Source organism: Loxodonta africana, chromosome 18 (genome assembly GCF_030014295.1).
Source record: "Loxodonta africana isolate mLoxAfr1 chromosome 18, mLoxAfr1.hap2, whole genome shotgun sequence".
Taxonomy (NCBI): domain Eukaryota; kingdom Metazoa; phylum Chordata; class Mammalia; order Proboscidea; family Elephantidae; genus Loxodonta; species Loxodonta africana.
Genome location: NC_087359.1, coordinates 51,436,651 through 51,461,295, shown reverse-complemented (window position 1 = coordinate 51,461,295; position 24,645 = coordinate 51,436,651). Strand labels below are relative to the sequence as shown.

Sequence of the window (24,645 nt, the reverse complement as noted above, 5' to 3'; positions counted from 1 at the left end):
CTCTAAGCCTCTGTCCTACAACACATTCATCTCCATGTTTGCCCTGCCTTAATTTCCTTAAGATTTAGCATATGTTCTATTTCTGTATTACTTGTACTTTCATCAAAAAATAAAAAACAAAACCCTCAGATAACAAAGCTAAACTATAAACTATATGCATAGTTGGAGCCCTGGTGGCTCAGTGATTAAGAGCTCGGCTGCTAATCAAAAGGTCAGTAGTTCAAATCCACCAGCTGCTCCCTGGAAACCCTATGGGGCAGTTCTACTCTGTCCCAGAGGGTTGCTATGAGTGGAAATTGACTCGACAGCAACAGGTTTGCAGTTTTTCTGGTTTTACATGCATAGTGATTGGACAACGTGGTCAAACACAGAGGCTGTGAAGCTCAGCAGATCTCAGTTTCCTTACGGGCTTTGCCGCTAACCAACTGTGTGACCTTAACCAAGTTACCTGGCTTCTCTAAGAGCTGATTTCCTCTTACAACTGTTTTTAGCACGTATTTCACAGGCTGCTATGAGAGTTAATGGAGACATCTATAAAGATCTTAACAGGGTACATGGGGAGTACAATTAACAAATGGGAGCTACTTTTATCATTATTAGAGTGTGCTGGCATCTAACATTGTTCTTGCACAATAAAAATACCAAGATGGAAGTAAACTGATAATCCCTATTTTCAAAATTTCATCACCGATTTCTTTTTCACTCATGCTCTCATAGCTCATGACTCTTCCTGGGGACACCAAAAATGCTTTCTAGTTACTTGAGTTAGAATGTTTGTCTCCGCCCCTTCCCAAGCCCTCACCACTACTGACGTTCACGTAGCATAGATTACGCAGCTTCTTTAGGGTGATAGAATCTTTAAGGCTGTCTAAACAGCTTCTCTACCTACAAAAGTTTTCCTCGTATGAAACAGTATAAATAGCTAGTAAAAACTCTTCTCAAAATACTTGCATTTTAGATTCTGCCAGATCAGATTTACTCAACTGCCCCAAGAAAAATAGGATCTGATAGATCTAAGACTAAACACCAAGCAAAACAATCAATATTATATGAAAAAAGGCATTTAAAATTACCAAAGAACTCAAGCTAAAGTCAAGTGTAGCCCAAGCATAACAAACTTTCAAAGCAGGTCATATACGCAAACTTATCTGCAAATTATAAATATGATAACTACGCAGTAGTTAAGCACTAGGTTGCTAACTGAAAGGTCAGCAGTTGGAACCCACCAAAGGCTTCACGGGAGAAAAGACCCTGTGATCTGCTCCCATACAGACTACAGCCTAGGAAACCCTACGGGGCAGTTCTACTCTGTCCTATAGGGTCGCTGTGAGTCATAATCAACTCAACAACAACAATACTACAATAATCAAGATATAATTACATCTTAAAAGTACCAGGATCTTCTCTAAGATAATTTATAAGTAACATTATAGCCTACATATTTTTTCTTCCTCCCTTCTCCCTCTTAAAGCGTAGTAGAATAACACATATAGTAGAAAATGTATATATATACACACATATTAAAACGTTTGGAAGAAGATACCCCAATTGTTAGCTACATTTTTCTCTGAGAGGTACATGTAGGGATCTGGGAAAGGGGGAGAGCCGCTTTTCCTTTTCACTTTATACATATCTACTATACTCCAAATTTTTTTTATGGGACTAGACTCATAGATCTAGTCCCAAAAAATCCTTAGCAAGTTTCACAAATATCAGGGAAAAAAATGTCTCCACTCTTTCGGAAAATATAGCTTCTTATGGTATTTTCAGAGACAGACTAGGTACTAATAGGAAAATACATTATGAATAGGTAAAAAAAGAAAACTAGCCAAGGTTAAAACTGGAAAAGGAGGAACCTACTGAACAAGTGATCTGATTTCATGCGTCCAGCTGCTTTTTACATTCTCTGACACATCAAGATGGAGACCACCACTGGCTTAGACTGAAGTTTCCCAGAGAACCCAAACACTCCAAAGCATGAGTTCCTGAAAATGCTGCTAAAAATAGGAATATTATGAAACAGCTTGACATGGGCATAGAGGAGTGTTTGTGTCCATTTCTGGGGTTATCTGGGTTATGAAAGGCAACTTCATTTATCAATGTAACTACTATTATTGGGGGGGGATTTTCAGGATAAACAGAATTGCGACTTAACACTTTTCACACTTAACCAAATAAATGGGAGATCCAACAAAAACCAAACACAAAAAATCTGTATGTCTTCCAGGGGCATTTTTTCTTTAAACAAAGGATTTACTCTCTACCTTCCACTGTGGCCCCTCGTTTGTATCATTTGTTCCCATTTTGGTATAATATATCCCTAAGGAATTTCAATGAGTTGTGAAATAATTGTTATTCACAAGCAAAAAAAAAAAAAAAGAAAAAGCAGGATTAACTGCAGTTGCCACTACAACTGAGAAACTTGCACCCTGCACTTTTACCATGTGAATAATGCACAGATCCTGCAGGAACATGCCCAACACCACAAGTCTTAATTAACGGAGCTCTTTAATGTGCAAATCAGGAACAAATTGCAAGTTCTGACTTGCATTGATTATGAAAACATTAATTGAATGAGCAAGACCCTTAAAAAAGACAAGACTTCCAAGTCTTTGAAGAGACCAAAAGAATACAGAGCTCTGGAAACCAGACAAGCTTGACCAGTGTCTAAAATGCAAACCTAAAACTGAGTGTTGCTCACTAGCACACAATGAACTAAAAAAAAAAAAGTTTAATCAGAAAGCAATCACTATAAAAGCATCTATTCCACCAATGTCTTTGCACTAAGCAGAAAAATGAGTATTTACTCCAAAAGCTTACAGATACCACTTTAAAAGGGGAAAAAAATACTTTATATATATATACACACTTATATGTATATAGGTATAACAAAACAATGCTGTCTCTTTAAAAAGAAATTCATCCTATATAAATTATAGCCATAAACTTTTCCTGCAGTGCAGCCTAATTAATTCTTGTCCTATACACAAAGGGAAATGCTGGGTGACAAATGGGAGTGAAGCCAGAAAGCTGCCAGGTCTGCAAAAACATTTTCTACTTCAATTTATAAGCAATTTTGCAGTAAATCATCAACCAGAACCTGGAATCTCAGGAATCTCTGAGTGTCCAAACCACATTATATCACTTATCAAAAAGAGAAGGAAAAAGAGTTTAAAGACATCTCATTTTTCAGTTGTAACCCACATCAAAATCTAGAAGCTCTGTGTAATCTATTATTCTCTTCTGGGTAAGATTTTAGTACCAAAGATACATTTTTCAAGCAAAAATGACACTATAGGTTGATATAGCCCATTCCTCTATCCCTAGCAGTTCTGTATCATGTATCCATTACCATAAGAAATATTCCCAGACTTATCTGGGAATAAACACACAACTCTTTATACACCCCCCCCCACTCCCAGCAAAACGTTCACAATAATGCCAAGCTGAAGGGTTCAACGGTAAGCTACACTATGGAAAAACAGGTGAGAAACACTACAAGGAAATGAAGCTACTGGAGAGGAAAATGGAGACCCATAGAAAACAAAGGAGAAAGCAGAATATGCCAGACAATTATTGGTTCAAGTCCATAAAACGATGTAAACACAACCCTCAACTTAAAAAACTCAAATGCCAAGAAGCTACACCACTTGGAAAGAAAACACACACGCACACATACACACACACACACACACAAACCCTAGCATCACATCAAGAAAAGATCAGTGTTCACAAAACCCATGCACAGAGCTGCACTTTCACCTACAAGTATGATTCCCAAATCTTAGGAATATATCTGTACCTCGTAGCACAGCGACAGGAACACGGTAATCTAAGAGAAAGAAGTGAGGCACCATTAACACATATTATCCAAGCCTGGCTATGGGATCAACTCGATGGCAACTGGTTTGATCTTTCAGTTATGGAGATGGTATACTCACAAAGTTAACACCTAAGAACGTATCAGGTAGATACAAATGGTGCTTTCTACGTTCTTAAAAACCAGCACCAGAAACAGAGTTCTCAGTGAAAGAGGCACAAAGAGATACAAAATCCCATGGCATAGCCACAATACTGCTTAAGGGACTGGGTGCTCCCATGTGCCAAGCATTATGCCAAGCACCAAGGAAGAGGTCTGTGAGAGAACACTAATCTGGCTATCTAACCACAAAAACACAGACTTCCAGTTTAAGATGGAGAAACCACACACATTGCTACATACATACACTGGCTGGGATCCCCTCAGCCCCCTCCTTCTGTGTGTAAAGAGGAGACAGCAGGCATTTAAACCACGCAAAAACTAGCAAAAAACACAGCGGATTTTCCAAGAAGAAATTTAAGGGGACTGAACTGTTTGGAGAAAGCTAACGCTTTTAGTGTAGATGTAGGTATTCCAGAACAAAGCCTTTGTCTTCCTGGCAGAGCCTGAAAATTGCCCTGCCAAGACTTGCCCTTCCGCAGAGGGGACTCCTAGATAGGGGTTCCACTCAGAAAAGAAACCTCATGGGAAACAGCCCTCTGACATCACAGAGGAAATGCCAGTCACCTTAAATAGAAGGCATTTAGAAGGCATGGCATCACCAGCTGTATGAAGAGAGCTAATTAACAACACTAAAAAGGAAGCCCAACACTTACTTCTAACAAGGCAGATTTACTTGTTTCCTCACCTATAGAAAGGGCATGGCAAACGAGCCTATCTCACAGGATTACGGTATGGATTAAAAGATTTTATACACGTAAAGTGCTAAGAACAGTACAGGCATAGTAGGTGATGAACAATGTTGGCTACACACATGCACATGCACACACACACACACTTTTCAAATCTTTTGATCCTTTCTGAAATACCACTAAAAGGACAGTAATTTTCCCCAGTTCATTTTTTTAATTTTTAAATTTATACACAGTAAAATTATTTTAGTTGCTGTATGGTTCAGAGTTTTAACACACGCATAGATTCCTGGAACCACCATGATCAGAATACAGGATAGTTCCATCATCCAAAAAAATTCTTGGGACTCTCTGTAGTCAAACCCTCCCCCAATGCTTAACCCCTGTCAACCACTGATTTGTTCTTTAACCCTATGTTGTTGTTGTTAGGTGTCACTGAGTCGGTTCCAACTCAGAGCGACACTATGTACCACAGAACAAAACACTGCCTAGTCCTGCGCCACCCTCACAATCGTTGTTATGCTCGAGCCCACTGTTGCAGCCACTGTGTACTCTACTTTGACGAGGCAGCTCCTCCCCAGTTGTTTCTGAGTGCCTTCCAACCTGGGCAGCTCATCTTCGGGCACTATATCAGACAATGCTCCACTGCTATTCATAAGGTTTTCACTGGCTAATTCTTTTCAGAAGTAGACTGCCAGGTCCTTCTTCCTAGTCTGTTGTAGTATGGAAGCTCAGGTGAAACCTGTCTGCCATGTGTGGCCCTGCTGGTATCTGAATACCAGTGGCATAGCTTCCAGCATCACAGCAAGGTGGCAAGACCCCACAGTACAACAAAGTAAAAGACACGTGGGGGGTTATCCCTATAGTTTTACCTTTTCAAAAATACCATATAAATGGAATTTTACAGTATATAATTATTTGAGACTAGCATCTTTCACTTAGTATAATACCCGTAAGAGTCATCCATGTTTTTGCCTGTAGCAATAGTTCATTCCTAACAGAGTATTACTCAGCCATAAAGAGAAATGAAGTCCTGACACATGCTATGACATGAATGAATCTTGAAAACATTATGCTGAGTGAAATTAGTCAGTCACAAAGAACAAATCCTATATGATCCTGCTTATATGAAATATCTAGAATAGACATGTTTACAGAGATCAAACTTTATTAGTGGTTACCAGGGACAGGAAGGAGGGAGGGGGAAAGGAAGACACAAAGCTTGGGGGATACTGAACTTCTGTTAAAGGTGATGGAAAAATCTGGGAACAGTTAATGATGGCTGAACAACACAATGAGCATATTTAATGTCACTAAACTGTACCTGCGAAGACTGCTGAAATGGCAAACATTTTGTTATCTATGTATTTACCACAATAAACTTTTTTAAACTTAAAATAGTTCCTTTCTTTTTATTGCTGAGTAATGTATTACAATTTGTTTATCCATTTGCCTATTGAAGTTTTTGACTATTATGAATAATGCTGCTATAAACATGCATGTACAAGACTGTAGACATACGTTTTCATCTGTCTAGGGTAAATATCTAATAGTGGGACTATTGGATCATATGGAAAACAGATGTTTAACTTTATAAGAAACTGCCAAATGGCTTTCCAAAGTGGCTGTATTATTTTGTAAACCCACCCGAAACATGTGAAAGTTCTAGTTGTTTTGCATCCTTGTCCACACTTGGTACTGTCTGGTGGTTTGTGGTTTTTTAGCCATTCTGACTATGTAGTGGTATCTTACTGCGGTTATAAGTTCCATTTCTCTAAACACTAATGATTATGCTAAACATCTTTTAATGTGCTTCTCTGCCATCCTTCTTTAGTGAAGTATCTATTCAAATCTTTTGCCTATTTTTTTCTTCATCGCTGATTTGTTTTTATTCTTTCTTTATACATTAAATTTCAGTTTGTAGAGGGGCATGATTTTCATTTATACATTTTTATTGTTTACTCCTGCATCAATATCACATTTTGATAATCACAAAATTGTAATATATTTTGGAAACTTTTAGAGATGATTATTCTTCCATAAGGATCCCCTGGGTGGCTCAAATGGTTAAGTGCTCAAATACTAGCTGAAAGGTTAGCAGTTTGAGCCCACTCAGAGGTGCCTCAGAAGACAAGCCTGGAGATATGCTCCCGAAAGGTCACAGGCTGAAAACCTTATGAAGCAGTTCTCCTCTGCACACATGGGACTGCCATGAGTCGGAATCAACTTAATGGTAACTAACAACAATCCTTCCATAATTTTCTCCTTCTTTTGCTCTTTAAAATAATTTATAAAAATAAAAACCAATAGGACCAAAACAAACATTTCTCCACAGTTAATACCCTGCTGGAATTTTTATTTTTTTAATTTCTTTTACCTATTTTTTGAAGTTAAATATATTTTACATAAAATTTGTCATTTTAACCATTAAGTGTACAATTCAGTGCCATTAATTACATTTTTGCCCATTTTTTAAAATGAGTATTTTTTTATTGTTGAGTTTTGAGAGTTCTTTATATATTCTGGATACAAGTTCTTTTCCAAATGTGTGATTTGCAAATATTTTTCCTGGTCAGTAGCTTGTCTCTTAGCGCTGTCAACAGTCTTTCACAGAGCAAAAGTTTAAAATTTTGCTTTAGCCCAATCATCAATTTGTTCTTTTTACAGATCATGCTTTTGATGTCGTGACTAAGAAGTCTCTGCCTAACCCAAAGTCATGAAGACTTTTCTCCCATGTTTTCTTCAAAATGCTTTATAGTCTTAATTTTACATTTAAGTCAATAATGTATTTCATGTCAATTTTTTAAAACATATGAGGTATAGGTTGACGCTCTTTTTTTTGCATATGAATATTCAATTGTTCCAGTATCATCTGTTAAAAAGGCTATCCTTTCTCCACTGAACTGACTTTACACCTTTGTAAAAAGTCATTTGACCATACATGTGATACTCTATTTCTGGACACTCTATTCTAGTCCACTGATTAAAGTAATTTTTAAAAGGAATAAACCCACAAAGGAAGGAAAAAGGATGGGATAGATGATAGCAACTCAGTTTTGTAAGTTAAAAAGCAGATGGACTACACAATTATTAGAATGTCTAAAATTAAGACTGACCATACCACGTGTCTGCGAGGATGTGGAGCCACTAGAGCCCTAGTGCACTGATTGGAATGTGAAATGGTATAACCACTCTGGAAAACAGTTTGGCAGTTTCTTGAAAAGTTAAACATATACTTAACATGTAACCCAGTCATGCCATTCTGTTACCCAAGAGAAATGTCCACACAAAAATCTGTATATAAATGTTTATGGCAGCTTTACTTATAGTAGACAAAACCACGAACAAAGCAATTGTGGTATATCCATACAATGGAATCCTATTCACCAATAAAAGGCAATGAATTATTGACAAAATAATTACGCTAAGTGAAAGCTAGACAAAAAAGATACAAATTGCATGATCCATTTATAAAAAATTCTAGGAAATGCAAACCATATTGACAGAAAGCGAATTAGTGGTTGCTTTTTTTTTTTTTTTAGGGATAGGGAGGGTCAGGAGGGGGAGATCACAAAGAGGCTGAGGCCACTTTTGAGTATGAGAAACATATTCATTGTCTTGATTATGGTGATGGTTTCATTAGTATCTACATATGTCATAACTTTTCAAACTGTACACTGCAATATATTCAGTTCATTATATGTCAATTACACCTCAATGAAACAGTATTTAAAGAAAGCAGACAGACAAATAATAACTGAGCAAACCTGAGCAAGCTGACTCCGCTGTTAGCAGTGGAAAAGAATGGGAAGCAATTTTACAGTCCAGAAAAGAACCCCCAGAAGTCTCAGAAATTGGTAATGCAAGGCACCTCTAGATGAGGGGATGAAGACAGGACTAAAAACAACAGAAGGCAGGTAAAATAACAGATCCTTTCCCTTTCCCAGGCAGAAGTCTGGAGGTTTATTCTTTGAAGAGAATTAAAAAGATGGTACAGAGCAAGGGTGTAATACCAAAAACAGAGGGAAAAGTTAACGCCCACAGACTGAATGCCGAGATCCCCAGCCTACTCATGTCCTAGAATGCTGGCAGCCAGAAAGGAGACTGGGAATCTTCCCTAGTGACTATGATTCCATAAAGAACAAAGATCTACTTTACACCGGAACTTTAAAATAAAAATTTTACAATGGAAGCCATAGACAAAGGTTCCATCAACTTTTTGGTACCCTACTCTGAGAAGTCAACAGAGAACAAAAGATCATCAAATAACTGAGGAAAATATCTAACATCATGTTACATAGGGGTTAAAACAAAAGGAAGAAAACAGACTATACAGGAAAAAGAACATTAAAAAAAAATATGTATAGAGCACAGAGTTTCAGTTCACAGTGATGGAAAAAATCGTACTGATTAAGGGTATGGGTTGCACAGCCAGTTAGGGTAATTGACTTAAGTTGTATGCCTGTAAAAAAGCAGAATCTGCAAATGTTCTGTAACACATACATTAAAAAAAAAAAAAAGCAGGTGCTGAGGCTGCTTGTGTACAACCAAATACCTCATGGCACATTTGGTTTCTCGGTTTGGAAGTTTAGGGTCACGGTTTCCTAGGACATCCCAGTTAATCGGCCTAATATGTTTAGCGCTTCTGTTCTACCTCCTGGTTCAGTGCACAGTGCTGGGGTCTTAAAACCTTGCTAGCGGCCATTCAAGGCACAATAATTGGTCTCCATTTGCCTGGAGCAATACAGGAAGAAGAGTCAGAAATAGGAGGAAGAAATGGAATGTGTGGCTAATTGCCTCTATGAACAACTGCCTCCTTTACCATGAGACCAGAACTGGACGGTGCCTGGCTACCATTACTGAACATTTTGATCAAAGATTCTATAGAAACATCCTAATCAAAAGGTGGAAAATGAAAAACTGAAGTTCAAATTCTCATGGAATCCAGACTTTCTGGAGCTATGATGGCTGGATGAATCCCTGAAACTACTGCCCTGAGATAACCTAAGCCTTAAACCAAAAATACCCCCTGAAGTCCTTTTTAAACCAAATTACTTAGCTTAACAAGAATATCTGCCTTGAACATTGTGCTCTTTTATCAACTCGGTATCAAACTGACAAAAGCAACTCCAAAGATTAAACAGGAAGCTCAGGGGGCAGTGAGCTTATATGGGGGGAGCAATTTGGAAAAGGAGGGTGAGAAGGTTGCACAACTTGAAGAACATAATCAATGTCATGGTATTTGCTGAATTTGTGCATGCTGACTTGGTGTATCTTCTACTCTGTATATTCTCAAGAACAATAAAAACTAAATAAATTTTTTTTTTAATTATACACATATATGTATACATACATATACATATATACTTTCTTTTTTTTTTTTAAAGCCCTGGTGATGCAATTGTTAAGAGCTTGGGCAGCTAACCCTGTAGGGCAGCTCTGCTCTGTCCTATAGGGTCACTATGAGTAGGAATCGACTCAATGACAACAGGTTATAGGGTTATGAATCATTCTAACATACATGTCCCCAGAGAAATAAAATTTAAATATGAAAGAAGAAATAAAAAGCTCAGTAGGAAGGCTTGAAAATAAAATTGAGGAAATGTTTTAGAAAGTAGAATAAAAAAGGAAACAGAAAACTGATGAGAAAAAGAAGAGAAAACAGAGGGGAAGAAATCAATAACAAAATAATTTCAGAAAAATTTTCCAGGACTGAAAGGCATGAGTTTCTAAAGTAAGAAGGCCTCCAAGTACTCTGCACAATGGATGGAAACAAACCCATACCATGGTGTACCATCATGAAATTTCAGAATTCTAAGGACAAAGAGAAGACCCAGCTTCCCAGGAGGGAGGAAAAAAAAGCAGGATCAGGAGCCAGAATGGCTTCTGACTTACCAACAGCAACTTTGAAAGTTGGAAGGTAATGGAGCATTCTATAGAATTCTATACACTGTCAAACAATCAATCAATTGTGGTGGTAGAGTAAAGACATTTTCAGACAATCAAGTTCCTAAAAAAACAGCCCCCATACACTTTTTTTAGGAAGCTACTAGATGTGTTTCACCAAAACAACAGAGTAAACCAAGAAAGATCTTGGAGTAGGAGAGCCACAGAAACGAGATGCTAAGGTATCTGCTGAGTGATGGTGAAGGGAGCTCCCAGGATGAGAGCTGGGCACCTCAGAAGGTGAAAGGTCCAAATTCAAGCCTCTGGGAAAAACTTCTTCAAAAAGATAAACTGGCAGAATATCTGATGTAACTGACTACCCTGTTATATAACTGAAGAAAATTTGGGTTTAAATCACTACATAAAAAACTAAACAAACAAAAATGCAACAATTATAACCTCTAGAAAACAAAATGATGTGTGGGAAAGGAAAATTAATCACAGAATATACACTTCTTGGCTCAACTATGAATAGTGTTTACATACAAATAATAATGTAAACACTGAATATTGATCTAAGCAAATTACAATGTAACTATGAAGGACAGAAAGTGTTTATGACTGTAGTAGGAACAAGAGCTAAATTCTCCTTTTCATAACCAGGAGTCAGTAGATAATGCTTAAGAGTAAAAAATCAAGTAGAAACAGATCATGTTAGATATTTGGAGATAAATCCATGGATTCCAAAAAAATACAACAAAATAATTAAAAATGTAATTGTTATTCAGAAGAATGGATTATGGCATGGGGTGACATGCACACACAGCAGACCCCTGCTTTCCATAACAAGTTCATAAAATTACTGACTCTAAATTACACACATGCATAACTTTGATGAATATTAAAAAGAGAAGAAAAGGTCCAAGATAAGCAGAATAGCTGGGACGATTTGAGCAACTAAAGAGAACGTTAAAAAAAAGCCAAAAATCTTTAGTACCTAATATAATCTCAGGAGCCCTGGTGGCACATGGTTACATGCTTGGCTGTTAACCTAAAGGTCAGTGGTTCAAACCCACCAGTAGCTCTCTTGAAGAAATGTCCTGGAGATCTGCTCCCATAAATATTTACAACCTAGGAAAATTTATAGAGCAGTTCTAATCTGTCCTATAGGGTTGCGATGAGTCAGAATCGACTCTATAGACTCTATGGCACACAACAACAATACCCTCTAAGTATATTAATTACATTAAAAAAAAACCTTAAGAAAACAAAACACTTCTTAGAGATGAAATATATGATTGCAAAAAAAAATCAATGGAAGAACTTTAAACCAAAGTCGAAATCTTTCAGAACATAGACATGGAAAATGACAAAAAGATGGAAAATGTTAGAGAACCCATAAGAGACACAATACCAATTCAGGTTTAATATCTAAAAGAGCAGAGAAAATGGAGGGTGGGAAATCAAAGAAATTAGAAGAGATTTTCCCAAAACCGAAGGCCCTCAGCCTTCAGATTTAAAGGGGCCAATGAAAGTGTTCAGCATAGTAAATGAAAAAGAACCCCCACCTAGACATAAAAAAAAAAAAATTTTATTTTATGTTATTTTTTATCATACTGTAATTTTAGAAAACCAAGGAAAAAAATCCCAAACACTTCCAAAGAGCAAAAACAAGTCACCTACAAGGGACTGAGACTCAAACCAGAAACCACTTTCTCATTAACAACGCCAAGATGGTAAAAGACAAGAGAACCTGTGGTAGGCTGAATAACAGTCCCCTAAAGATGTCCACATCCTAATCCCCAGATCCTACAAATATGTTACCTTACATGGCAAAAGGAACTCTGCAGATGTGATTAAGTTAAGGATCCTGAGATGGGAAGGTTATCCTGGATTATCCAGGTGAGACCCAAAATCACAAGGGTCCTTAAACATCAGTGGAGGGAGGCAGGAAGGTCAGAGTCAGGAAAGGAGATAGGATTGCTGGTTCTGAAGACGGAAGAGGGCCCATGAGCTATGGAATACCGACAGCCTCTAAAAGCTGGAAAAGGCAAGGAAACAGATTGTCCCCTAGAGTTTGCAGAAGGAATGCAGCCCTGAGGACATAGTGATTTTAAGACTTCTGACTTCTAGAATTGTTAAGTGCCTTAGTTAACTAGTGCTGCTACAGCAGAAATACCACAAGCAGGTGACTTTAACAAAGAAATTTATTCTCTCACAGTCTCGGAGGCTAGAAGTCCAAATTCACAGTGCCAGTTCCCGGGGAAGGCTTTCTCTCTCTGTAGGCTTGGGGGAATGGTCCTTGTCATCAATCTTCTCCTGGTCTAGAAGCTTCTCAGTGCAGGCACCCCAGGGCCCAAGGATGTGCTCCCCTCCTGGTTCTTCATTCTTGGTGGTATGAGGCCCCTCTCCTCTCTGCTTGTTTCTCATTTTATATCTCAAGAGACTGACCCAAGATACATCGTAATTACAGCCTGCCTCATTAAGATAAACCACTGCCTCTAATCCAGCCTCATTAACATCATAGAGGCCATGATTTACAAAACATAGGAAAATCACATCAGATCACAAAATGGTGGACAACTACACAATACTGGGAATCCTGGCCTAGCCAAGTTGATACACATTTTTGGGGGACACAATTCAATCCATAACAATAAGATAATAAATTAGCATTGTTTTAAGCCACTACATTTGTGGTAGTTTGTTACAACAGCAATGGGAAACTAATACAGGGCCATACTTTCAAAGTCTGAAGGGAAGTAATTTTCAACCTAGAAATGTATACCCAATCACAACATCAATTAAGAATGAGGGCAGAGTATTTTTAAACCTACAAGAACTCAGATAATTTACTCCTCCTGCATGTTTTTTTTTTTAAGAAGCTACCCAACAAATTGATGAAATAAACCAAGATAATGGAAGAGTACCCAAAAGCAGTGGCTCCAACCTAGAACAGCAATACACCACAGGAGAAGAACTGTGCTACAACCCCAGAGAACCAGTTCAAACTGGAATATTTTTATAGAAGAGTTGGTATCATTTAGAGTTTGGGGGGAAAAAAAAAAGCTTAAGATGATGAAAGCAAGGTACAAGGAAATTGGAAACTTAAAGAAAAAAAATTATACAATAGCCCATATGTAAAACAAACTAAAATATTGCATGAGTTTCAGTAACTAGCGGAGGATACCAAAAGACACACTTGCCCTTTGAAGCTAGGCACCTTCTCCTTTGAATGGCCTAGGAGTCAAGACGCTAAATCCATAGAAAAGTAAATGAAATTTTCCAGTTCTGCCCTCCCCTGGTATTATACTTTAATTCCACAGTTATAATATTATAAATGCAGTTTGCTGGTTTTCAACTCTTAGAGTCAACAAATAAGTAAAGCACTAAAATCCTGGTTATACTTACAGGGCAGACTGTAAGACCGTATTGGAAAGAAGATGAAATGGCTATTTCATACCTTCTCCTCAAAATCTCTACTACCTCTTCCTCTATTCCTCATTCACAATTTATGACCTTGATTTCTGTTTCAAAGAAAATTTAACACTCAAAAGAGAATTTTTGCAGACTCCTACCTGTCACTATAGCTAAGCTGTCCACACTGCTATCTAAGCCCAACCCTTCTTGTGCACTGGTCCCATCTCCTCTTCTTACCTACTCAAGGGCACTGCTACAGCAGATGTCTCCCATCTTCTACATCATCAATTTTCCCCTCTCCGCTGCATCATTCTTATCAATATACAAACATGCTGCTATTTCTTCCATCTCAAAAACACAAAAACAACCAGAAACACTATTTCTTGACTCCACGTCACTGTCCATCCAATGTCCTTTCTCTGTTCCCCTTTAAAGCAACATCCCTTAAAAGAGCTGTCTATACTCACTGTTTCAAATTCCTTTTTCCATTCTCTCTTGAACCCACTCCAGTCAAGATGTATCCCTACCACTCCATCAAAATGGCTCATCGAGGTCACAGCTCACCACCATGTTGCTGAATTAAATGGTCAACGCTCAATCACATCTTACTTAGCTTCTCAGCAGCATCCTCAACTCTCATACCAGAGAATGAATAAACCAAGAAACAGTGACATAATCGAACTACCTAAAATTCTATGAGTAAAAGACAAACAGAATAATGCTAAATGTAAGGCAAAGGATTGTTGCTCTTCTTCCTGAATGCTTCTGTGCTATTTATCATACTCATATATGTTTTGAATAAAACAATTTAAGAATATGCCTTAAGACTGCTACATAATAACAATGGAGTAGCACCTTATAAAGTGGTTAGGTTTTAAAGGCTGAGCATAAAGCAAAAATCAAGATCTAACAAACTTATTTTGAAAGTCCCTTAAATTACCCATAAAGTAGAGCACTATGCTGTCTCTCAATAAGTTCAATGCTTTTCTCCTCACATAATTAAACACACATAATTATATCTGGGAACCATGCTGTACAAACACTGTATGCGTTAACTTTAAACACTAGGTTCATATTCTGTATAAGGAGATGCTCACTGGAGAGGGACCCAGGAACAAAGAATAACTGAGGTAAAAAACAGATTCCACCTGCCATCTCACACTCACTCCAGGGCATTCACTCACTGAATAAAATGGCAGGCAGAATTACTGCCATTATTCAGATCGTTTCTCCCTTCCCTCTTTTACTTTTGGCCAGGCACATACAGTTAAATCTGACTAATTAAATGCACATATAAAGAGGCTCCAACATACATTGGCGTGTACAACTTCGCCGTGAATACAGTGGATAGAGTGAAACTACTAGCTACTACAGGTCAGGGTTCCTTCCTTTCCCGAACTCATCACTATTAAAAAAGTGTTTCTGATGCTGAAGACAGCCCTGATTCCTAAGAAATCCAACTCTAAAACAGTAAAACAAATCTGACTAGATTGGTCTCAGTAGTTTTCAAGCTGTCCTTAACTTCCACAGCTCCCTGGCCAATTTAAGACTCATTTTTTCAGATAAGGTAGGAACACAGCCTGAGAATCTGGCACTTCCTTCCTGGTTCCACCATTTGGTTACTTTGAAAAAGCACCTTCCCTGTGATCCAACTTTACTCTCCACATACTATAAATCCCTTATTAGCCAGGTTGGGAAAATTAAGTAATAGCTCAAGAGGGACCAGAAGTCTTTCTACTCAGAACTCATTCTCTAATAAATATATAAAACATTAGCATATATTTCAATGCTAATTCAACAGGCGTTATATAAATACCAAACAGAAAGTTATCAAGAAATGAAAGCCTTTATTTTCCACCTACAGTTTATGAAACATAAGAGATCAGAGATGCAAATCAAAACTACAGTGAGATACCATCTCACCCCTGAAATGACACTGATTAAAGAAAAAAAAAAAAAACAGAAAACAACAAATCCTGGTGACTGGATTTGGGGAGACTGGAACCCTTATCCCCTACTGGTGGAACTGCAAAATAGTACAACCACTATGGAAAACAGTATGGTACTTTCTCAAAATGCTAGAAATAAAAAATACCTTATGATCCAGCAATCCCACTTCTAAGTACATACCCCAGAGATCTAATAGCAGTGACACGAATAGACATATGCACACCTATGTTCATTGTGGCATTATTCACAATAGCAAAAACATAGAAACAACCTAAGTGCCCCTCAACGGATGAATGGGTAAGCAAAATGCAGTACATACCCACAACGGAATACTATGTAGCCATGAAGAACAACGACGAGTCCTTGAAACATAATGTGGATGAATCTGGAGGACACTATGCTGAGTGAAACATGTCAATCACAAAAGGACAAATATTGTATGATCACACTTTTATAAGAAGACAAGAACTGATAAACACACAGAGACCAATGCTCATTGGCGGTTACCAGGGGTGAGTTGCGGAGGGAGGGGTAAGCACTCTTGAGATAGCAGACACTTATTAGTTTTGGTGATAGGAAAAGTAGCATCGGATGTGGGTAAAGTACACACAGCTTGAACAAAGTAAACAATGTCACTAAGGGAAAAGGACATTTTGGTAAAGGATATGACAAACATAATTTTGCAACAACACCAACAACAACCAAAAAATACGTGTATGGTTACACAAATATGTAGATAGGCATGTAAGCATACGAGTATGAATACGTGGGTACGTATGAGTACACACATAGAAGTATCTATAGGCATACGTGCATACAGGTATGTGTGTGCATGCATGTATATCCACATATACAATAAACCACATAGGAGACACAGTTACAGATACTTCTTAGACATAACCAAATACCTCACGAGATTGGTTTTCTGGTTCGAAGGCTCAGGACCATAGTCTCATGGGACAACTCAGTTAACTGGCATAATATAGTTCAAAAAGTATATATTCTACATCCCAATGTGGTAAGTAGTGTCTGGGGTCTTAAAAGCCTGCAAGCAGCCGTCTAAGATACAACTATTGGTCTCTACTCATCCAGAACAAAGGAGAAAGAAGGAAGCCGAAGACTCAGAGGAAAGCAGTCTACAGGGCTAACAGTCTACCAATTCATGGCCTCATCTATCCTGAGACCAAAAGAACTAGATGGTGCCCAGCTATCACTACTGACCATTCTGATCAGGAACACAACAGATGGATCCTTACAGAACAGAAGAAAAATGTGGACCAGAACTCAAATTCTTAAAAAGTCCAGAAACCAGTTGAAACTAGAGAACACCCCAAGATGGTCGCCCTGAGATATACTTTAAATCTTAAACTGAAATTACCCCTTGAGGTCACCTTGTAGCTAACTAACAGACTGGCTCACAAAATAAAGAATATCACCTATGAGTAATGAGCTCCTTTAAAAAAATTATCTGTAGGAGACCAAATAGTCAAAAATTACTCTAACGCAAAGAGGAGAAGGTAAGGGGGCAGGGAAACTAGAATACGTTGGTCTCCACTCCCCCCCCCCGCCCTCCACCGCCCATCCAAAGTTTCTCTTTCCACTGTTTCAGTTACTCATGGTCCAAAATGTTAAATGAGTACCATGATGAAATCTTGCGCCATCCTGCTCCATCCTGCCCAGGGACCACATTCATATGCCTTTTATTACAGTATATTATTTATCATTGTTCTATTTTATTATTGTTGTTAGTCTCTTACTGTACCTAACATATAAATTAAACTTCATCATAGCTATGTAGGTATAGGACAGAACAGTATATTATTATTATTCGGTATTATCCAAGGTTTCAGGCACCCATGGGGGGTCTTGGAACATATTCCCCGCAGTTAAGAGGGGACCGCTATCCTGGAAATGGTACAAACAGAGCGGAATGAATGAAAATGATGACACACTGTGAAAAATGTAAGCAATACCACTGAATACTTTGTGAAGAAACTGTTACATGGGAATCTAATTTGCTGGGTAAACTTTCACCTTAAACACAATAAAATATTAAAAAAAAAAGATCAATAATACGCTGTATTGGCAACATTGTGACAGAGACAGTAACTGTTACAAATGAAAATGTAAATTGTTACAACTCTTCTAAGGGCAATTTGATAATATATTCCAAAAAAGTCTTTAAAAAAAAAAAAAAAGGCACTTTCCCTTTGTCCTAGCAATAATACTTCCAGGGACTGGGGATCTGTGCTGTTCAATAAGCATCAACTACCCACATGTGGCTACCAAGCACTTGGAACGCGGCTAGTCGAAATTGAGATGAGCCGTGAGTGTAAAATACACTCTGGATTTCAAAGACTTAGTATGAAAAAAAGAATATTAAACACCTCAATATTTTTATACTGATTACATGTTAAAACTATAATTTTTTTATATACTGGGCTAAATAAAATACATTATTAAAATTGTATCTAATTTTACTTTTTTAATGTAATTACTAGAAAATTTAAAATTACATATGTGGCTTGCATTACATTTCTACTGGACAGTGGTACTTTTAGATGAATTGCACAAATCTGTATGTACAAGGATATTTATCAAAGCATGCTTTAAAAAAGTGAAAACCTAGAATAAACCTAAGCATCCATCAATACAGATTGGTTAAATAAACTGCAATAAATCTATGAAATGGAATACTCTGTAGCCACTGAAAATGCTGGTGTACATCTAAATATACCGACATGAAAAAATATATTAAGCAGAAAAAATAAACTTACAAAATAGTACATATATGATTCCATTTTTATTTTAAAAAGAAGTATGAAAAAAAGAAAAGCGTGTGACTATGACCACAGAAAAAGGTCTGAAAGGATATTCATCAAAATGACAACAATGGTTACCTCTTAAAAAAACCAAACCCGCTGCTGTCAAGTTGATTCCAACTTGTAGTGACCCTACAGTACAGAGTAGAATTACCCCATAGGGTTTCCAAGGACCGCCTGGTGGATTCAAACTGCTGAACTTTTGGTTAGCAGCTGTGGCTCTTAACCACTATGCCACCAGGGTTTCCATGGTTACCTCTAGGCAGTAGGATTACAGGTAATCCTTGTTTTCTTCCTTGTATTTTTATATATTTTCTGAATTTCTGAAATAAGCATGACATATTCTTATCATTAGAACAGCAAATCGATTTTTAAAAAATGATAGCCATCGGCTGAAATAAAAAGATTAATCTCACATCATGAAGTCTGCCATAATCAGGATACTTAAACCTACACAATGCTATATTTGGACACACTAAAAAGTGCCTTCACCCCAAGTAATACTTACACCCATCCCAAGTAATTAAGAATATTTCAGGGTTCTACAGATCACTGGTGAGAACTTTGCCATGAACCCATAAAGTGCTGACTGAGAGAACACAGAAATATAAGTTCATAGATTTGTCACCTAAGGCAACTAAGTAACTTAAAAAAAGAGAGGATTCGCTGATAATATAGGGGTTACCTACTGGATAGGGAACCTGGCGGCAGGCTATAGAGGCCTCAACGAGGATTTTCAATACATAATCTTTAGCACCTTTTGAATTTGGGGAAAAAAAAAAAACGGAAACATTAGCAAGAACTACATGACTGTCCATGGTTTTCTGAATATTTGAAAAAGTATTCTGTCAAGTGTCTATTAGTGCTAAGGTCAAACGAGTATTCAAAATTTTAGTCTATTCAAGTCAAAATAATTTGGGGGTCAGCGGGAGGGACCACAGAGCTGAAAGGGTGAATATGACCTATAAGTGGTTAAGAAAAGACAAGGAGGAGCAAACAAAATATAATTTATTAATAGTTAATTTGTTTTTATACTCTTCAAAGTAAAAAAAGTGAACACGTCCTCTGTATTTATACTACATTATACTGTGTTCTCAGCTGTTTTTTGATTATGGGAAATATCAAAATGTCAACCGTTGTTTCTATGAAAGGTCTTTAATAATACTGCATTTTAGACTTGTAATGAAACATGGTGCTTACTGCAGTTTGTAACGCATCTCATTAAATACATTAATAACATGCATTTCACTAAAAGGTCAACTTATTACGGCTGAAGTTTAGTTTTCTTTTAATCACCTCATTTAAAGCAACAGAACAAACTCTGAAGACAGTAGAGCATGCCTGTGAGAGAAATGCTCTCAATTCTCCCACCCACTGAAATCAGTTACACGTATTAAGAAATCAGTGTCAATGTTTTCGTGTGAGATAATGGTATTGTACTTTTTAAAAATTCTTATCTTTTAGAGACACATGTTGAAATATTTACTGATAAAATGATAGGGTGCCTGGTATTTGCTTCAAACTAACCCAGAGATCAGGGGAAAGTACAGATTAAACAAGATTGACCATGAATTGATAATTATTTAAGCTGGCGACAGTATACGGGGGCTCATTATACTAATCTCTCTAGTACATCAAATAGCATTGATATTTTCCATAATGAAGTTTTAAATAAAAAACACATGCTGACATTTCCTTAGTAACTTCCCTTCTTCCTTACATACTGTTGCCACCAACATAAAAAATACACCTCCCGAACAGAACCTCAAATTCTTAAAAAAAAATCCAGACTTACTGGACCAGTTGAAACTGGAAGACTCCCCAAGACTATTACCCTGAGATACTCACAAAATAATTAATAATAATAATAATGAATACTACCCATGAGTATTGCTCTACATGAGGCCAAACAGTCAACAATTACTTTAAAACAAAGACAAGAAGGTAAGGGGGCAGGGAAACTAAATTAATGGAAATGGGACAACCAGAACGGAAATAATGTCAAGAACGTAACCAATGTCACTGAACAATTTGCACAGAAATTGTTGAATGAGAACCTAAACTGCTGTGTAAACTTGCACCAAAAACACAATATAGTATTATTTAAAAAAAAAAAAATTCTATTAAAATATTAATATACTGAAGTCACAATAAAACACACACAAAAAAAAACCCTCCTAATGCTGTAGAACTTTTTAAAAGAAAAGCAGAGAGAAACGTCTAGCCTCTTTAAGAGAAATTATTTTGTACACAGAAAACCCCTTACCTTTGTTAAGGTTACTTCATGATTTACCACTTATACAGCCACTAAAATATAAAAAAATGCTTTGAAACTACTTCAAGGCTCTAAAGTTATAAGACTTATAATTACTAACATATAACATACAATAAGTATAGCAAGCATATACATAAACATACACGTTTGTCACTGTTGTGCCGTTAAGTCGATTCCAGTTCACAGTGCCCTTAACCACTGCACCACCGGGGTGCCTATATTTATGCTCTAAGACCCAACAGAATATTAAAAGAAAATAACAAGAAATATTAAAAGTAACAAAAGCAATATGCAAGTACATATATGTTATTGTGTAAAAACAAAAAAAGTAAGGGAGGGATATACAAAATTCCTTACGTATACATGGAACTTCTCTGGAAAGATACAAGGTACCAGAGCATTTTATGCCAAGAGATACAAAATAGATTCTAGTGAATAAAGGTTGATGAGGGACTTTCTACTTCTTACCTTTATGTATTTTATGAAGTTATGCCAGAATAACCTAGTTCAAAAACAGATATTGTAGAAAAGAAAAAAATTAGTTGTCTGTAAGATAAGAGTCAAGACAACCTGGGTTCTAATCCCCATTCTGTCAGCAAAGGAAAAGTCTCCACACCAAGGTGACTGGGGAAAAAGCGCATGTGTGTGTTGGGGGAAGGAAGAAGGTATGTGCTAAGAGTTTAAGGTATTAAAGGTACAAAGACATGGTGTTTAAGAGTCTATCATGGCTAGACTATAGCTGAAAGTCCAATGTTTTTAAGGTTATACTTAGGGCTATGAAAGTAAATGATAATGCCAAGAAGAAAACATACTGAGAAAGCACAACTTGAGACCAGGATTCTAAATGCAATGAAATTCACACTGGGAGGATAAAAAAGAGCCTGAGAAGAGAAGGAAGCAGAAAAGTAGAAGGAGAATCCAAACACCATATGGAACATCACCAAAGCCAAATGAAAATATTTCAAGGAAAGGTTAAATGTATCAGGGAAGTAGTAGCTGGGTTTGGAAATAAGGAAATCTCTGGCCACCTTTCCAAGCAGTTATAAAAGGCTGAAATAAAAGTATCATAGTAAAACATAACCCTGTCCATTTTCCAGAACAAATTATATAGGGATTTCGAGTAATAACTGTTATAGGTTCACTTGTGCCCCCAAAAAGAAATGCTTAAGTCCTAACTTCCAGTACCTGTTAGTGTGAGCTAATCTGGAAACAGGGTCTTTGCAGATGTAATCAAGTTAAAGTAGTCACACTGGTTAGAATGGGCACTAAATCCAATGACTAGTGTGCTCATAAGGAAAGATTTGGGCATACAGAGACACAAAGGGAAAAAGACTATGTAAAGACAGAGGCAGACACTGGAGTGATACAGCTACAAGCCAAGGAACCCCAAAGACTGCTGACAACCACCAGAAGCTAGGATAAGGCAAGGGAAGATTCTTCCCTAGAGTCTTCTGAGGCAGCATGGCCCAGCCAACACCTTGATTTTAGACTTCTAGTCTCCAGAACTGTGAGGGAATAAATTTCTGCTGTTTTAAGCCATCTAGTCCTACGAACTAATACACTAATAAAGTAAAAAAAAAAAAAAAAAAACACTGAAGACAGTGAGGATGATGGTTAGTTGCAGTGATCATTATACAAGTAGTTGAACATTGTTAAATGCCTCTTTCAATAGAAAAAGGCAATCTTGGTACCTAACATTCATAAGTGACTGTGTGCCAGACACTATGCTACTGCTTTATATTATGTCCTTTAATCCTCACAAATGTATTATCCCCATTTTACGTTGAAGTTAGGAGTAATTTAACTTGTGCAAGGTCACATAGTTAATTCATTGTTAAGATGGAATCTAAACCCAGGCAATCTGACTTTAAAAACTCTGTAATATCAAGTAATTTGATACAAATTGAGATTTAATTAAAGACAGTTAAGTTCCAGTGTTGGTACAAATATCAGTCTTTGTTCCACACCAGCTACATAATATGTAACACCAAAACCAAACCCGTTGCCGTCAAGTCGATTCCAACTCATAGCGGCCCTATAGGACAGAGCAGAACTGCCCCATAAAGTTTCCAAGGAGCGCCTGGTGGACTGGAACTGCCAACCTGGTTAGCAGTTGTAGCACTTAACTGCTACACTATTAAAAAAAAAAAAAAACAGTGCCATCTAGTCGATTCTTATACAAAGGGACCCTATAGGACAGAGCAGAACTCCCCCACAGAGTTTCCAAGGAGCACCTGGTGAATTCAAACTGCCAACCCTTTCATTAGCAGCTGTAGCATTTAACCACTACGCCACCAGAGTTTCCAACTACACTATAAAAAAAAAAAAAAAACACTATAGCATAGTATAAATTGTTTATCCAGGGTAATGTAGCCAAGAAAATTTTTCTTAAAGCTCTGTTTACCAACAGAGGGAAGTATACCACATATTACATCACATTGGCATGAAAAGAAGGCTGAAACAAACCCACCAAAAGTAGCTACCCTTCAGATGCCCAGAAATTCTGGCTGTGAAAGAACACTCCACCCTCCCATCTCAGAATATGTGATATCAAACAAACATACCCTCCCTCTCCCTCCTCCACCATCCTGTCAGATTAATAAACATTTGTCAAAGTAACTGATGATGCAAAGTGCCAACTGGTTAAATACAAAAAAAGAGATAAAAAGATCAGAATTATTGTAAAATAAAATACTAAAATAGTTAAAGAAAGTAAATCATATCCAAATATATGTCCACATTGTTTCAGGGAACATCTAAGTCAATCGGCATAATAAAATCTATCAAGAAAACATTCTGCATCCCACTTTGAAGAGTGGCGTCTGGGGTCTTAAACGCCAGCAAGTGGCCATCTAAGATGCATCAGTGAGTCTCAACCCACCTGGATCAAAGTAGAATGAAGAACACCAAGTACACAAGTTAATAACGAGCCCAGGAGACAGAAGGGGCTACATGAACCAGAGACTACATCAGCCTGAGACCAGAAGAACTAGATGGTGCCCAGCCACAACCAATGACTGCCCTGACAGGGTGCACAACAGAGAACCCCTGTGGGAACAGGAGAACAGTGGGATGCAGACCCCAAATTCTCATAAAAAGACCAGACTTAATGGTCTGACTGAGACTAGAAGGACCCCGGTGGTCATAGTCCCCAGACCTTCTGTTGGCCCACGAAAGGAACCATTCCCAAAGCCAACCCATCGGACATAGATTGGACCGGACTATGGGTTGGAGAGGGATGCTGGTGAGGCGTGAGCTACCTGGATCAGGTGTACACTTGAGACTATGTTGGCATCTCCTGCCTGGAGGGGAGATGGGAGGTAGAGGGGCTTAGAAGTTGGCAAAATGGACACAAAAAGAGAGAGTGGAAGGAGGGAATAGGCTGTCTCATGGCGGGGAGAGTAATTGGGAATATGTAGCAAGGTGTATATAAGTTTTTATGTGAGAGACTGACTTGATTTGTAAACTTTCACTTAAAGCACAATAAAAATTATTTTTAAAAAAAGAAGTCCATAGGCACACCTGACACTGACTAATCCTAAAAATACTGTAATTAAGATCAATCTCCAAAAAAAGAAAAGGGCTCAAGCAAGAAAAATAACAAGTCACAAAATAGAAAAA

General features: G+C 37.5%; 1 protein-coding gene across 9 annotated transcripts in view; it reads right to left on the bottom strand.

The window, feature by feature from the left end:
* Positions 1-24,645, bottom strand: part of AATF (apoptosis antagonizing transcription factor) — a 116,514-nt gene that overhangs the window by 85,404 nt on the left and 6,465 nt on the right. The window lies entirely within an intron of this gene.